This window comes from Artemia franciscana, chromosome 12, assembly GCF_032884065.1.
Source record: "Artemia franciscana chromosome 12, ASM3288406v1, whole genome shotgun sequence".
Classification (NCBI taxonomy): Eukaryota; Metazoa; Arthropoda; class Branchiopoda; order Anostraca; family Artemiidae; genus Artemia; species Artemia franciscana.
In genome coordinates, this window is record NC_088874.1 from 30411590 (window position 1) to 30428659 (window position 17070).

Here is a 17070-nt window from a genome sequence, read left to right on the forward strand (position 1 = left end):
CTTTCAGAGTGCAAGACGGGAGGCCAATATTCACCCATAATGTGTTAATAAATCCTCTGGTTAACCCCAATCGAGTTTCATCCAAATCTGGTGGGCAAAATTATATTTTTGGAATTTATAAATCATCTTAACCAAGTAACAACTGATGAGGGTAACTAATATGTCTGCGAGAAAAATTTTTACGCTAGAAGGGAAAACCAAAGATTAGGAAGTAAGTAGAAAAGAGAGGACACGAAGAGCCTTAGAGAGGGAATAATTTAATTTAGCAAAACAAACAAAAAGAATATTTATCTGGTAATCAGGGCAAATAGACACAAGATCAAACAGCTCGTGGTTACAAACGGAATTTTGATACCAATAGTTACATCAAAATAATTGCATTTAATGATGATTTCAAATATGTGAGTTTCATCTAGTTTAGTCTAAACCATTAAAAGTTACGAGCCCGATAAAATTTGCCCTATTTTTGAAAATAGGGGGAAACACTCCTGAATGTGATAGAATTCTAACGAAAATTACACCTTTAGATTAAGCGGATCAAAAACCCTACAGTAAAATTTTCAACCTTTTATCTACACAAATGTGGAATTTTGTATTTTTGGCTACATTTACTTTTTTTTCTTTTTTTCTTCAGGGGTGATTGCATCGACCCAGTGGTCATAGAATGTCACGAGAGGTCTCATTCTGACGGAAATTAAAAGTTCTAGTACTCTTGTGATAGGGGCACCTAAGCTCCCACCCACCCTCAATTTTTCCCAAAGTCACCGGATAAAAAAAACTAAGATAGCAATTTTATTCAGGTCTTTGGGTACGATTTACTCCCCCACAGTTCCCCTGGGAGGGGCTGCAAGTTACAAACTTTGACCAGGGTTTACATATAGGAATGGCTATTGGGAATTTTACATACATTTTCAGTGGGATTTTTTTTATTGGTAGGGGAGGGGAGGGTTAAAGCGAGGTGGTTCTGAGGGGCAAATTCTCCATGGAGGAATTAGTAATTGGGAAAGAGAATTTCCATGAAGGGCTGCAAGATTTTCAAGTATTTAAAAAAAAAATAAAAAATAAATAAGAAAAAGTTTTTTCAACTGAAAGTAAGGAGCAGCATTAAAACTTAAAGCGAACATAAATTATTACGCATGTGAGGGGTTCATCCTTTCTTAATACCTCGCTCCTTACGCTAAAGTATTCTTAGTAATTTCAAGTATTTATTCTACGTTCTTTGTGATTCAGGGGTCATTCTTAAGGAATTGGGAGAAAATTTAAGCTTTAGTGTAAAGAGCCAGGTATTGATGACGGGGCAAACCCCCTCATATACGGAGTAAAAACATACGAATATAGTAAGTTTGTTACGTAAGTTAATTCGTAATATATGTATATTTTTACTAATAAAAACTTTCGTAAGAAATTAAAAGTTCTAGTTGCCTTTTTAAGTGACCAGAAAATTGGAGGGTAACTAGGCCTCCTCCCTTGCTCCTGTTTTTCTCAAAATTGTCCGATCAAAACTATGAGAAGGCTATTTAGCGAAAAAAATTTAAAAATATGCAAATTTTGTTTTAATTATTCATTTGCGGAGAGCCAGAATCAAAACATGCATTAATTAAAAAAGTTCAGAAATTAAATAAAAAAAACTTTTTTCTACTGAAAGTAAGCAGCGACATTAAAACTTAAAACGAACAGAAATTACTCCGTATATGAAAGGGGCTGCTCCCTCCTCAACACCCCACCCTTTACGCTAAAGTTTTATACTGTTTTAAAAAGTAGAGTTGGGAGAAAGAGTCACTACCACATTACATGAAAATACAAAGATTATAAAAAAAGAAGACAAAGAATTAAAATGTGAACTAAGGAGGTCTGAAGTGAAGATCATTGATAAAATTTTTGAAGATAAGGTAGATGTTACCAGGCAGCTTAATAATAAAGTATTTTTCTTTCATGTTAATAAATTAAGAGGACGTGGTCAACATAGAATTACTCAGTTTAGGATAGAAATAAGGCCACAATTATACATATGAAAGGAGTTATAATGAAATGGGCAAAACAATATGATTTTGTACTAATCCTTTCTAGAGTTACAAGAAAATGTATATATTTGAATGAATATTTCTTCTATACTTTAGCTTTAAGAGAAGAGAATTGTTTATTTGGATATAGTGACAGTGCTAATTGGATTAAAAATTTAAAAGACCCCTGGGGCTGACATTGTGGTAAAAGAATTTTTTTATAATATGACGGTTTTGAGGTTAAAATAATAATAATAATAATAATAAAAATAATAATAATAATTTATTTATTTATCACCCACTTTACAAAACAGAGGTTAAGTTGAGTAGATACAAAAGAAAAACAGCAAAATTTGAAAAAGAAATTAAGTTAATCACATACAGAAAAAATATAGATAAGGCAATGAAAACACCTTAGCCTATAAGGCGCTTCAATAGCTAGCAAGGCACATAATAAGCAACCGAAGATTAGGATATTTATTTTTAAAAAGTGGAAAGTATAATTCGTTTTTACTAAAACTCTAATTAAACCCCTGTATAAGAAAAAAGATAAGAGGGACTGTGGTAACTATAGAGGCCCTTGTTTCTCTAAATGGTAAATTAAATGGTGAAATTAGTATTCTTAGACCCAAAGATGCTGTAAATAGTGTTTTATGAGACAAAATGATGCGGTTTTAGGAAGGGAAGAGGATGTGTCGAGAAATTTTTCACCCTTAGATTAAAAATTGTCTTGGGTCATCAAAATCTTTCATCCTCAGTCTTATACATTATGAACATCCGTCTAATTCAGCTGATAGAAGAGCCTCAGCGAAGGTTTTCTTCCTTGTGTGTTGTACCTTACAAATACATTAAAGTTATTTTTGCTACCGGGAATTAGCATGGTTGCATTTTATCCGAAGTTATATGCATCATTTTGATGGACGTTATCTTAAAGAACACAATAAAGGTAACAGGAGAACCCAAAATTAAATCGGGAAGTGAAAATCCTTGTGTGGTGTACCGTCCAAATACATTGAAGTTATTTTTGCTATCAGGAGTTATGCATGGTTGCCTTTTGTCCTAAGTTATATGCTTCATTCTGGTACACTTTGTTTTACAGATCAAATTAAAGGTATTAGGAGATGCAAAATCATATATGGAAGTAAAAATTTCCTATAATTAGATTATGCTGAAGATTTAAGCATCCTTGATAAAAGTTATAGCTAAAGAAATAAGCTTTTAAATGAATTTACAATATTAATGTGCTATAATAGATTTGAAAATTAATTTCAAGAAGCAATAGTCGCTAAGGCTAGAATTCAGTAAAGCTGAAATGTTTATTAGGCTAACAAGAAGATAGATTAAGTAGATAACTTCACTTACCTAGTGAGTATTATGTATAAAACGGCTGTTGCACTGAAGATGTAAAGATTAGAATAGTCCATAGTGTTTTTTCAGTGTTTGAAAAGTCTTAAGAATCGTGAGACAAGTCTGCAAACCAAAATTTGAATATCAGAAGCCACAGTGAAGACAGTGGCAAATTATGGTTCTGAAGAATGGTTGATCTTAAAAAACGAAGGGAGATAATCTAGATATTGTCCAGAGAAATTACATACGGATTGTTGTTTGTGTCCATGTGACTAACCTTATGTCATAATTATATGTCATATTAACTTGCAAAAAACTTTTTTTTATTCAGTTTCTTAGGGCAATAATAAAAGAAAAGTGAGCTGAAGTGAGTGGTTAGTAGCAGTAGTAGTGGTATCAAAATGCAAAAAATCACACATTGATGGAGTAGGAAAAAAACATGAATATATCACCAACACTTAACCAATGACAAGTCCATAGAAACACATTCAGGAGAGTAAATTCAAAATTTAGCCGCTTGCAAAACGACTTACAAAACGGTGCGTATTTGCAAACTACCTAAGATACTTATGACTTTATATCTGGTCAATACGATGGCTAGTTCAAAAGTGCAGCTCAATTAGGTATTTCACATATTTGTAAAAAAAAAGTTTCTAATATCAGCAATATCAATTCTGGTGAAAAATAATCAATAAGGTGAAATTGAAAGCAAAGACATGATAGCAAAGAACTCTACAAAGATCCTAGTATACGTTGACAAGACTTCAATTTCATAGTAACTAAAAATCAATAAGTCTGAGTTAGATTAACGTTCAAATATCATCAGCGTAATATGATAACAATAAACCAATTCCTCTATATCCACAAGTCATAACCACTATGTGTTTTGGTTAAGCAATGCTCTTGTTAAGGAGGGATCGAGAAGCCAAAGATTCATGTCAATTACTTTCCTTTATCAGGAAATGCAGAGCAAGTTAAAAAAACCGGTTGATACAGTAATTTTAATTTCAGCGTTGAGCTTCCTTTAAATATCACAAAAAGCCTATACAGTAAAGAAAGTCATACCAGGTGCTTAAGCAGTCTGTAGAATATGGGCATTGATACAAGAGTCGAATGCCCTTGAGACATCAAGCCAGGCAAAATAAAGTTTTCAATCATTTTCAGGAAATTATTTTAAGTACCAACAAATTGGAGATAAGATGATGGTCTTGATTATGGCCAACCATTTTTTAAACCAAAACTGAATATCTGGTTTATAAAACTTGGTCGTAATTTCACCAGTAAGCAGTAAATGAAATATACTCCAAGGTAAAAGTAAAAAAGGTAAGGAATACAGCATTGAACTTTACAGTCCCTACGGTGTCGCTGATCTCATTTGTTGCCCTTTAGCTAGAAAGTGCACTGGGGGGTTTGGGGCTAACCATTTTTTTGCTTTCACACATCCTTTATATTTACTTTCCCTAGATTTCTCAAAGTATCCATTTAGAGTTGGTTTGACTATAGATGAGCAAACTGAGTCACTTCATTGACCCCCGTCTCAAACAAATCATTGGATACACTAATACTTGAACCATCCCCCTTTCGGACAAAGGATCCTAATTCTAGCACACCCATCCCTTGTCTAGAACGGCATTCACAAAGTAAAGAGGAAAATGTAGTCACTTTGAGCAGTAGTTGGAAACATTCCCCTTTTCAAACAGTTCGTGGTAACGAACTGTAGTAAGGAGTGACCCGGCTCAATAGTAACCAAAACTCTAAAAAATTGAACTTTGATATCAATAGCTACATCAAAAGAATCGCATTTTAATGCTGATTTTAAATATATATGTTTCATCAAGTTTAGTCTTACCCAACAAAAGTTACGAGCCTGAGAAAATTTGCCTTATTTAGGAAAATAGGGGGAAACACCCCCTAAAAGTGGTAGGATCTTAACGAAAATGACACCATGAGATTCAGCGTATCAGAGAACCCTCCTGTAGAAGTTTCAAGCTTCTACCTACAAAAATGTGGAATTTTGTAATTTTTGCCAGAAGACAAATTCACGGGTGCGTGTTTATTTGTTTTTTGTTTTTTTTTTTTTCCCAGGGGTCATCGTATCGACCAAGTGGTCCTAGAATGTCACAAGAGGGCTCATTCTAACGTAAATGAAAAGTTCTAGTGCCCTTTTTAAGTGACCAAAAAAATTGGAGGGCATCTAGGCCCCCTCCCACGCTCATTTTTTTCCCAAAGTCAACGGATCAAAATTTTGAGATAGCCATTTTGTTCAACATAGTCGAAAATCATAATAACTATGTCTTTGGGGATGACTTACTCCCCCACAATCCCTGGGGGAGGGGCTGCAAGTTACAAACTTTGACCAGTGTTTACATATAGTAATGGTTATTGGGAAGTGTACAGACGTTTTTAGGGGGATTTATTTTGTTTGGGGGTGGGGCTGGGGGGGGGCTATGTTGGAGGATCTGTCCTTGGAGGAATCTGTCATGGGGGAAGAAAAATTTAATGACAAGGGCGCAGGATTCTCTAGCATTACTATAAGAAAACAATGAAAAACAAACATGAAAACATTTTTTCAAATGAAAGGAAGAAGTAACATTGAAACTTAAAAGGAACAGAGATTATTACGCATATGAGGGGTTCTAAAAATACTTTAGCATAAAGAGCGAGGTATTTAGGAGGAGATAAATACCTTGCTCTTTATGCTAAAGTATTTTTAGTAATTTCAACTATTTATTCTACGGCCTTTCTGATTCAGGGGTCATTCTTAAAGAATTGGGAAAAAACTTAAGATTTAGTGTAAAGAGCGAGGTATTAACGAGGGTACAAACCCCCTCGTATACATAATAAAAATATAAGGTTATGAAAGTTTGTTACGTAAGTTAATTCTTAAGTTACGTATATTTTTTACTAATAAAAACGTTCATTAAAAATTAAAAGTTCTAGTTGCCTTTTTAAGTAACCGAAAAATTGGAGGGCAACTAGGCCTCCTTCTCCACCCCTTATTTCTCAAAATCGTCTGATCAAAACTAAAAGAAAGCCATTTAGCCAAAAAAAGAATTAATATACAAATTTCATTTTAATAATTTATGTGCGGAGAGCCAAAACCAAACATGCATTAATTCAAAAACGTTCAGAAATTAAATAAAAAAAACTAATTTTTTTAGCTGAAAGTAAGGAGCGACATTAAAACTTAAAACGAACAGAAATTACTCCGTATATGAAATGAGTTGTCCCCTCCACAATCCCTCGCTCTTTACGCTAAAGTTTGACTCTTTGCCACAATTCTACATTTTAAAACAATTAAAAGCTTTAGCGTAAAGAGCGAGGGATTGTGGATGGGACAACTCATTTCATATACGGAGTAATTTCTGTTCATTTTAAGTTTTAATGTCGCTCCTTACTTTCAGCTAAAAAAATCAGTTTTTTTTATTTAATTAAAGATAAGACTAACTATACCAGCATTAAATATATATAGTGCCATTTTGGAGAAAAACACATTTGATAAAGCAACGAAAAACATTCAACTAAAGCAGAGGAGCCAGCTTCAAGATGCTTAGCACAAATGCTATCAATACCACAGGAATTCTTTTCAGGTAGCTTAGAAAAAGAGTAAATAAGTCAAATTTGTTTGAATTAACAGTCAGGATAATTAAACTGATTTAACTGCTGGATTCAAGTAAACATTTATCAAGCTCCTTATCATAATTAAATAAACAAAGAGTTTTTTCTACTGAAAGTAAGGAGCGACATTAAAAATTAAAATGAACAGAAATTATTCCGTATAGGAAAGGGATTGTCCCCTCCTCAAGGCCTGGCTATGTACACTATAGTTTCTTATCGTTTTAAAAGATAGATCTGTGAGAAAAAGTCAAACTTTAGCGTAAAAAGAGAGGCATTGAAGAGGGGACAACCGCTTTCATATACCGTAATAATTTCTGTTCGTTTTAAGTTTTAATGTCGCTTCTTACTTTCATTAAGAAAACTTGCTTGTTTAAATTTAATTTCTAATTATTTTTTAAGTAATGCAAGGAAATCTGACCCCACTTCCACATAGAAACCTCCTCACTAAGGAAACTTCCTCTTGACAATTCAATCCTGGTGAAAATTTCCTCTGGGCAATTTTTTTAACCTCTCAGCGCGTAAAATTGAGATATAAAAGAGAAACCAAGACATATCAAAAGAATTTTGTATACTATTTCTGGCAAATTTCTGCAGTTTATAATTTTCCCTGTCAAAATAACTCCCTTGTAAATACCCTACCCATTAAAAACTCTCCCGTGGACAACCCCCAGCAGAAAATTTGTTATTCCCCCCAATCAAGATGTATTTATGCATCCTAATAACAAATACTATAGGTGAACAATGGGTAATTTTTTTAATTTTAGACCTTTTACCTGGGGCAGAGGGGAGTTGGGTCAAGTTATACCCAAAGGCATAGTTATTGGGCCTTTCAACTAGGATGAACAAAACGGCTATCTAAAAATTTTTATCAGACAATTTTAGGAGAAAAAGAGATTTTGGAGGTGGCCTAATTGCCCTCAAATTTTTTGTATAGACCAAATTGTCTTACCATTACAAATATCAAAAACAAAAAAAAAACAATATGAAATTCTTTTCACAAGACAGTGGAGATCTAATTTGGATGAATATTTCGGCCCTATGTCCATGGGCTGTCCTCAGCAAAACATAAATATATAGAAGAAGAAAAACAACAATAGGGAATTCTTTTTGCAAGACAGTGGAAATCTGATTTGAATGAATAATTCGGCCTTATGTCCAAGGGTGCCCTCAGCAAAACATAAATATATAGAAGAAGGAAACTTACAACACCATACGACCAATAGAACTAAAGTGATTTTTTCCTTTTTTTTAAAACAGTCCCAGCATCCTTACTTCAGCGAATTTCAAGCAGGACTGATAAATAAAGTGAGATGAAACGATCAATTCATGGAAAAAAAAGAATAATTAAAAACAATTTTTAGTGCTAATCTTGCTTTTTTGGTAGCTGACCTCAAAGGTATATTTGTGAGTGGTATGTGGTTTCTTAAAATAATAATGGATCCTTAGGTTTTTTAAAATATTTTTTAAGATTGTTTTTAATTAAATTTGTGTATAGAGCATTTAGGGAATATATTCCCAAGTCCCTATTTAAGGAAATATTGTTATTAATATTAAGTCTGATTTCAATAGCTTCTCGAACTACTGGATGTATGTTTAGATCATTGCTAATCAGGGCAAATCCTTCAAAATGTATTGCTGAGATTTTCCAATACTTAAAGCAAAATCAAAAGAAACAACATGAATAATAGAACTTAGAGCTTTGGTGATATCATCTTTATGCTGTTGTAGGCGTTTTTATAAATTCGGGTCAGTTCTACCTACATAGTATATGCCACAATCACATGGTATTTGATAGACACCTCTTTGAGAGTAGCTGGGGTTTTATCTTTACTAGAATATAAGATACTTATGATTTTAAAATTATTGGCAAACACAACATACAGAATATTTAGTTTGAAGACTTTATTATGATCGTAGTGATTTTTTGGATTTATGGGGGGTAAATTATCTTTGAGGGCTTATTGGGATTCTCACATAATAAACTACCATTAATTTTGCGGGACTGTTTTTTTCAGTCGATGGTTAATTGTATTAATAAATTAAATAGGATACCCACGTCCAAGGAGTATGTCCCAGGTAAAGTTTAGCTCTGCTGTTACACAGGAGTCAGAACAAATATTTAGGGCACGATTGACAAGATTGATTAAGAGAGCTCTTTCAACTTGTGTTTTTTTTATTTAAAATATAAATAGTTGTGCTTTTGTGTTGGTTTCCCCTAAATATTAAAATTGATTTTATCTAAGCTAAGAATACTTAGCACATCTAGAAATGAGATTTTATCTGCAATTTCCATTCTAAAGTAAACTGTAATTTTTTATCATATGTATTAAGGTGATAAAAAAAGTAAGTTTATTTTCTCCATTATTCCATAGTGAAATTATGTCATCCATTTAGCGTCCCCAAAAGATGTGTTTCAAGAAATATGAATTTAACGCCCGATTTTCAATATGCTCTGGATGAATATTTGCTAGTATCCTGGAAAAGGGCCCACCCATGGGTAAACCATTGATTTGCCGGTAAAAAGAATTACGGAATTGGAAATAAATTGAATATTTGTTACAGAGTTTAACCAAGGTCATCAAGATCTCGCAATCTATTCCTGCTGCTGAAACTTCAATTAAATGTTAACTTTTGTTTTCTTTATAATAATTGCTCAGATACTGCGACATTAATATTTGTATACATAGAAACAATGTAAAAACTACTCATAATTGTATTTTCTGAGATATTTATGTTTTTAGGTTTTTCAACTAAAGCTACCAAGTTAAATAGGTATGATTTTTGAGAATAAAGCAAAGATTTGAAGGCTGTACATAACCATTTTCCATTTTTGGAGGTGTTGGCTTTCGTAGCAGCTACAATGGGCCTTAAAGAAATGCCTTGCTTTTATAATTTTGGTAGATCATAAATTTTGGGACAAAGCTGCCCCCGGGGAAAAATCCATTATATAATTGTCGAGTAATTTTATCATTTTGTTTTAGATTTTCTAATTCATTTAAAATTTTGCTGAAAACTGATCAGTATGATCATGGGTTATAGTTGTAGTTTTCTAACCACTTTGACTGGTCACACTGATTAGTATTATCGTTGGTTATAGTTGTAGTTTTGTATATATAGTTTGTCATTTAGATGTGAATAAATTTTGGAAGGAATAAATGCAGTCAAATTTTGGCAGGAGAGAGGAAATTAAATCTGCCATAGGATCTTGTTTTGGAAGGAAAGATAATTTTGGATATTTTTCGAGGGTTTGAATTTCTATTGGTTCAAGTGTTCTAGAGGATAGATTAACAACAGCCGGTCAAGGAGTGAATCTTGGAGCATAAGTAGGGCAATTCATCGAAGATTCATATCGCAGGTTTTCTCATTTTTTATTAAGTTGTTCCCCTACTAAGCGAAAATCATGATTAAACGAATTTTTTTGAATCTAGTTACCTGGTCAAAATCAAAAGAGGACAAATTTTAAAATAAGAATTTTTCAGAAGATTTTTTTCAGAGGAAATAGTGTAGCTTTTTTATCTTTTGTCTTTAATAATGTGTATTATTGTTTTTAATTATAAATGTATGAGCAAATAGCTATTCTTTCCGGGTGTTTAAGTGTAATTTGAATCTTAAGGACTTGGGAATAATATTTCAAATTTGCAAGGTTCCATGAATTATTGTTGCTTAATAATATTAGCGTGTTTTTCTCATTAGTAAATAATGTTTTTGCATTAGTAAAATATGTCATTGGTCAACTACTCCCCTTAAGCGAAACGTAAATAGCGAAGAAGACCAAACTGCCTTTCCATCACAAACATCAAAAGATGAGGATTAATAGGGAATTTTTTCCCTATTTATCCAAGGAGGTCTAGTTTAAATGATTATTTCGGCTGTAGATCCTAGGGCTTTTCTCAGAAAAGCCTAAATATACAGAAGAAGAAAAACTTGGAACAACATACAACCAATAGAGCTAAAATGAAAAATATTTAAACTGTCCCAGCATCCTTACTTCAGAGAAGTTGGAATAGGACTGATAAATAAAGTAAGATGAAACGAAGCGATTCATTGAAAGGAAGAAATTGTTTAAACTATGGGGACTCTGGGAATTAAGTTGTGCTAGAGACATAGTTATTAAATTCTTCTACTAATGCTATCTAAACTTTTTAACGGCTATCTTAAAATTTTTATTCGGTGAGGTGGGGGGGGGGAATTTGCATGGAAGGCGGCCTAGTTGCCCTCCAATTAATTTGGTCATTTAAAAGGGGCACTAAAACTTGTGATTTTTGTTCGAACGAGACCTCTTTTGACATTCTAGGATCAATGGGTCGATACGATCACCCCTGGAGAAAAAACAACAAAAAACAAATAAACACACATTTGCAATCTTCGTTCTGGCAAAAATACGAAATTCCATATTTTTTTCAATTAGGAGCTTGAAACCTCTGTGGTAGGATTCTCTTATACGTTAAATCTGAGGGTTTGATGTTCATTAAAACTCTATAGCTTTTAGGTGGTGTTACTCATTTTTTTCGAAAATAAGGCAAATTTTCTCAGAATCGTAACTTTTGATGGGTAGGACTAAACTTGATGAAACTTATATATTTAAAATAGGCATAAAAATTCAATTCTTTTGTAGTATCTATTTGTATCAAAATTCCGCTTTTTACAGTTTCGAGTATTATGTAACGGGTCACTCCTTACTTACAGTTTTTCAGTACTGTTTGATCACTTGTACGATTCTTACCAGGTTCTAACATATCAGCATTAAATAAACATCTAAGGAAACATTGAGAGGAAAGTTGAACTAAATAAAAACATAATTTTCCTGCTACTACTACTTATGCTACTAATACTACTATCACTATTAGCACTACTACTACTACTACTACTACTACTGCTTTACTACTACTACTACGACTAATAAAATACTAATATTGCTATTTCTTCTATTGCAACTACTCTTAAGGCTTTGAGCATTGAGAGGGAAATTTCAGGAAGTATCTGAATATACAGATTATCAGTCGAACGTATAGGTAATGACATAACAATATCTAATTTTATTAGGTTGAAACTTCTTGGACTTAATGAGAGGGATTTTCAAGTAACAAAAAGACAATATTATAGTACTACTATTACTAATAGCACTATTGCTACTATTTTTAATACAACTACTAGAACTATTAATACTAATAATCCTATTGTGACTAGTATTACAAATATTCCAAAGGATAAGGTATTAAAAATTTTTGGGAATTCTTAGGAGGGTAGCTGTTCTGAATCACCACACGCCGGTTGTCAAAAGGGTATATCAGGCTAGGTATGGTGTTGGGGATGTTTAATTAACCAAAACACAACATTTACATCCTAATGATATTATTTTTACTCTCACCACCACTACTACTGCTGCTACTGTTACTTCTACTATTATTACTGTTCTACTAATACTACTGCTACTAAAACCAAGACTAGTTCTATTAATTCTACTTCTACTACAACTACTTCTACCAATATAACTAAACTTGCTACTACTACTGCTACTTAAGTTAAAGGTATTAATGCAAAAATTTTGGGCAATATTGAAACTGTAGAAAACTATTTCGTAACACAATATGCCTAAATAGGTTTCCAAGAAAAAAGTTATCAGCAATGAATCAGGAACGGTTGGCTGCATTAAGGTAAAACTTTCATCGTTTGGTTACAGTTATGTTGTAGAAACCCAGAGAAATTATGTGAATACTAATACTAATACTACTATTGCTACTACAAATATTATTACAACACAAGCTATGATAAAACATTAATTTGAACATTAGCTTTTAAGGAATGTATAGGAGGATATTGAACTAAAAGAAAATGAACTCTAAGCACATCAAGGGTCACAAAACAATATATCAACAACGACTTACATTATTAAGTTATGCTATTCAGTGTAAATTTTGGAAGATCTTGAAGTAGGCAAAAGTCAATATTTCAACACTGTTAATACTGTTTCTACGATTACAGTACCGAAGGAAACTAAAGTTATTATTGGCAAACTCACTGGGAATGCTTAGGGTGTGCTCCAAATAAACCCTAAAACTAAAGTCATGCAAGTATTCAAAACGGTATTAGAGTAATATTATAGGCAGCGATTATCTAGCAAAGTTAATAATACCATTGTTACTTTAAAGGAGCTAATTTGATCAAAAATTGGAAATTCTAGTTACCTTTTTACGAGTCAAAAGTTTATGGAGGGTCAGCAAGCCTCCACCTTAGTCCATAATTTTGTAAACTCTCCAAAGCAAGAATTTAGTGTTCAGGTTAGTTGAGCTGTCCAGTAACTATTTTGTAAGTATATTAGGTTTTTCAACCCCCCCTCAGTTAGGCCATTTGCCCATTATATTTAATAACCGAATGTGAGAGTTTAATAACCACATCCGGATTTTTCACAATTTTTGCACTGTTTGTTACGGGGCCCCTTAGATTTTTATGTGAAGAAAGGGGCCCATGCATGTAAGTCCCTTTGAAATGTCATTTTGCTAATTTGATTTACGGAGGCGAATTTTTACTGCATAATTAACGATGTCGGTCGCAAAAACGCATTTCGACGAGCGTATGGATGACTTAAAGCAAATGGTTGAAAATCTTCGTAAAAAGAATTCAGCTCTGAAACACGAGAATTCTGATTTGAAAAATAAATTTATAGCGGTTAAAGAACAGTGTTTGAGTACGGAATTGTACGTAAAAAGCAAAAATCTGCTGATCCACGGAATTCCTAATAAGGATAATGATAATATTGACGAGACAGTCCACGACTTTTATCAGGAATGCCAGTACAAAACTCGAAGGATATAAAATTCATGGCAATGTACAGAATTAGAAACCTAACCATGTGCCCTTCCCCCTCGAACTCTCGCCTTGTTTCGGACCCTATTTTTGTCTCTGTTCTGAATCTTAGGCATGAAGATAGTATCACGGCTTGTACTGGTAGCCTAGAAGGCACAGGAAAGAGCATCAGTAATGACCTACCATCTGAACTTGCAAAGCGTCGGAAACAACTTCTGAGTACGGCTTACAAGTTTCGAAATTCCAAAGTAACCGCTGAGATAACTGAGACATGCTCAAGGTTTGAATTCTTCCCTGGATGATATACAGCTTATATGTAGGAATTCTCGCCCTGGAATTATTGGCTTATGTGAAACTTTTTTAAACGAAAAGAACCAGCTACTTATGGATATACCTGGATATAATTCAATATTTCTAAATAGAAAGATAGCAAAGGGGGGGGGGGCTAGTATTTTATGTATTGAGTAATCTGGCAGTTGTAAGAAAAGATGATCTGTCTATAAACGTGGAACTGGTATTTGTATCTCTGTTCATAGAATTGGCTACTAGCTCCAATGAAAAGATAATAATTGGTAAAAAATACAGATCTCCAAGCGGATCAAGGAACCAATTTATGGAAATATTAGATATTTTTCTTGGGAAAGTTTTGTCTGAAAAGGCAGAAATAATTTTAATGGGTGATTTTAACGTTGACATGATGGATATGTCATTGATTCAGGCTTGTGATATACCGTCACTAGTAATCTCGTCTGGGTTAACTCCCTCTATAAATATCCCTACACGAATTTCGAACCAATCTTCAACCTTAATTGACAATGTGTTCTCATCTATATATTCTGTAAAAAATGAAGTGCTACTATCAGATACATCGGATCATTTCCCATTAGGGGTTTTACTTCCACACCCCCGGCTTGCCCGCCGATTATTCCCTGATAATAAACCAAGATTCCAATATACACCAGCAAACATCAAAAGCTTAAAGATGATTTATTCACTACGTCATGGGAGTTTACAATACCTGAGAGGGTGAGCTTAGAAAATTATAATAAGGTATTTGATTTTTTTATGAAACCGTAAAGGAGAAATTTATCTACCATTGCCGAACACCCCAACCAAATCTTTCTAAGAGATCATAAATAGCCCCCATGGACTACAGGTGGAATACTGAAGTCAATATAGAGAAAACAGAACCTTTGGAAAGAGTATAGGAACAGACCAAGTGATGCTAAATTAGAGGCTTTTAAACTATACCGGAAGATGCTTAAGACTCTGATTTGAAAAACTAAAATTACATATTTTTCCCGAAGGTTTGCGGATTGCGGCAAAAATATTAAGAAAAGTTGGGATAAAATTAAGGAAGTTGCACAACCATCTGCAAGACATAGAAAACTCCGTAAATCACTTAATTTTCAGAATCATCTTTTCTTGGATGAAGACCAAGTGCGACATCAGATGTCTAAATTTTTTGCTGAGGTGAGGAAAACAACAGCGTGAGGTATTTTTCCTTCTTCAAGTTCTAGATCTTGGAAGCAGTTCCTTGGTCCTTCCTGTGTAAAGTCGATGGTTCTTGAGTCAGTTAAGGAGCAGGAGCTGATAATAATAATTTCGTCATTGAAAAATTCTTCATCTGGATTTGACCAAATTCCTGCCAAATTGATTAAACAGATTCTTCCCTCAATTATTACACCACTGTGCCACTTGGTTAACCAGTCATTCAAGCTCGGAATATTCTCTCAGCGTCTCAAGTTGGCACGAGTGATAGCACTATTTAAAGGAGGTGACCGGGAGGACCCGGGGAATTAGAGGCCTATATCTCTTCTGTCTGTTTTTTTTTTCAAATTTATTTGAAAAGGCTATGCTAAAACGTTTGCTGAGTTTCCTAGACGCGAGGAAGTTTTTTCATCGGCACCAATTTGGTTTTCGGGAGAAGTGCTCAATAGAATACGCATGTAATATGCTTCTTCATTTTGTACGACAGTCTTTAGACTTCAGCCTTATACCTGCGGCAATATTCCTTGATGTGAAGAAAGCTTTTGACAGTCTTACACACGAGATGCTTATTGGTAAGTTGTTACATCAAGGCGATCGTTGAGAAACTCTGTCCTGCTTTTCTTCATTCCTAACTGGCCGATCCATTGCAGCTGAAGCTTCTGATGAGCATGTTCCAGTTGAATATTGAGTGCCACAAGGCTCAGTTCTTGGGCCATCCCTTTCCCTCATATATGTCGACGACCTCTAACGAGTATTTAGCAGCCCACGATCTGATTTCTGTTGTCATTTGTGCCAGGAAGGAGATGCTGTGGTTGGATCCTTGGATACGCCTGGTCAACATGAACAGCTCTTTGTATTCGCCGACAACAAAACCCTGGGGGCTGCAGCAACTGATGAATCATCTCTTATCTTCAAGCTACAATTGATGACAGAAAACATATATCGTTGGTTTGATGCAAATTTGTTAGTTTTGAATGTAAAAAAATCGTTTCTTCTTATATTGTACCGCATAGGCAAAAGCTGTCCTACAGTGACAGAGCTTAAAACATCTAAGGGATCCATATCCCGCCCAGCTGACTGGCTTATGCGATTCCTAGGGATTCTTCTGGATGAAAATCTATCTTTCAAACGGCATGTTGATTCAATGAGATTAAAGGTTTCTCGAGGCCTTGGAATTATTCGTAAGCTGAAGCGAGTCTTTCCTTTCTCTATCCTTTGTCTATAATACTTTTCTCTTATTTACATTTATTTATGCTACTGCTTATCAGAGTGGATGTCAACATTTCCATCTGTACTTACACCTTTACATAATCTCCATTTGAAAGCAGCAAAAGTTCTTCAGCCTACCACCCATATTTCTGTAGAACTTCTGAAGATTAAAGATATTTATACATTAGACCTCTCTTTCATTGCATTTTAGTATTTCCGTGGAGACTTTCCATCAAGTTTTTCCGGGCTTCTTGAAATTGTTCGAAATGTCAATCCTTATGAAACTAGAAGCAAGGATGATGTGGTAGTGCCATACACCCCTGCAGTGTGCTCGGACTTTGGTCTGATATTTGCTGTCGGACGTGCCTGGAATTCCATTCTTGTTGGGATTCGACGGTCCTGTACCATTGGCTCCTTCAAGAAACAGTTGAAGAATTTTTAATTAAAAAAAAAAAAAAAATAAGTAAATAAAATTATAATATTGATCAGTTATTTATTTTGTTTATTTATCAAGATTTAAATAATTTAATTAATTATTTAGATTTAGGTGGTGTGAGTCTCAGATCGTCCTTGTATATATATATTTTTTTTTTTTTAGTAG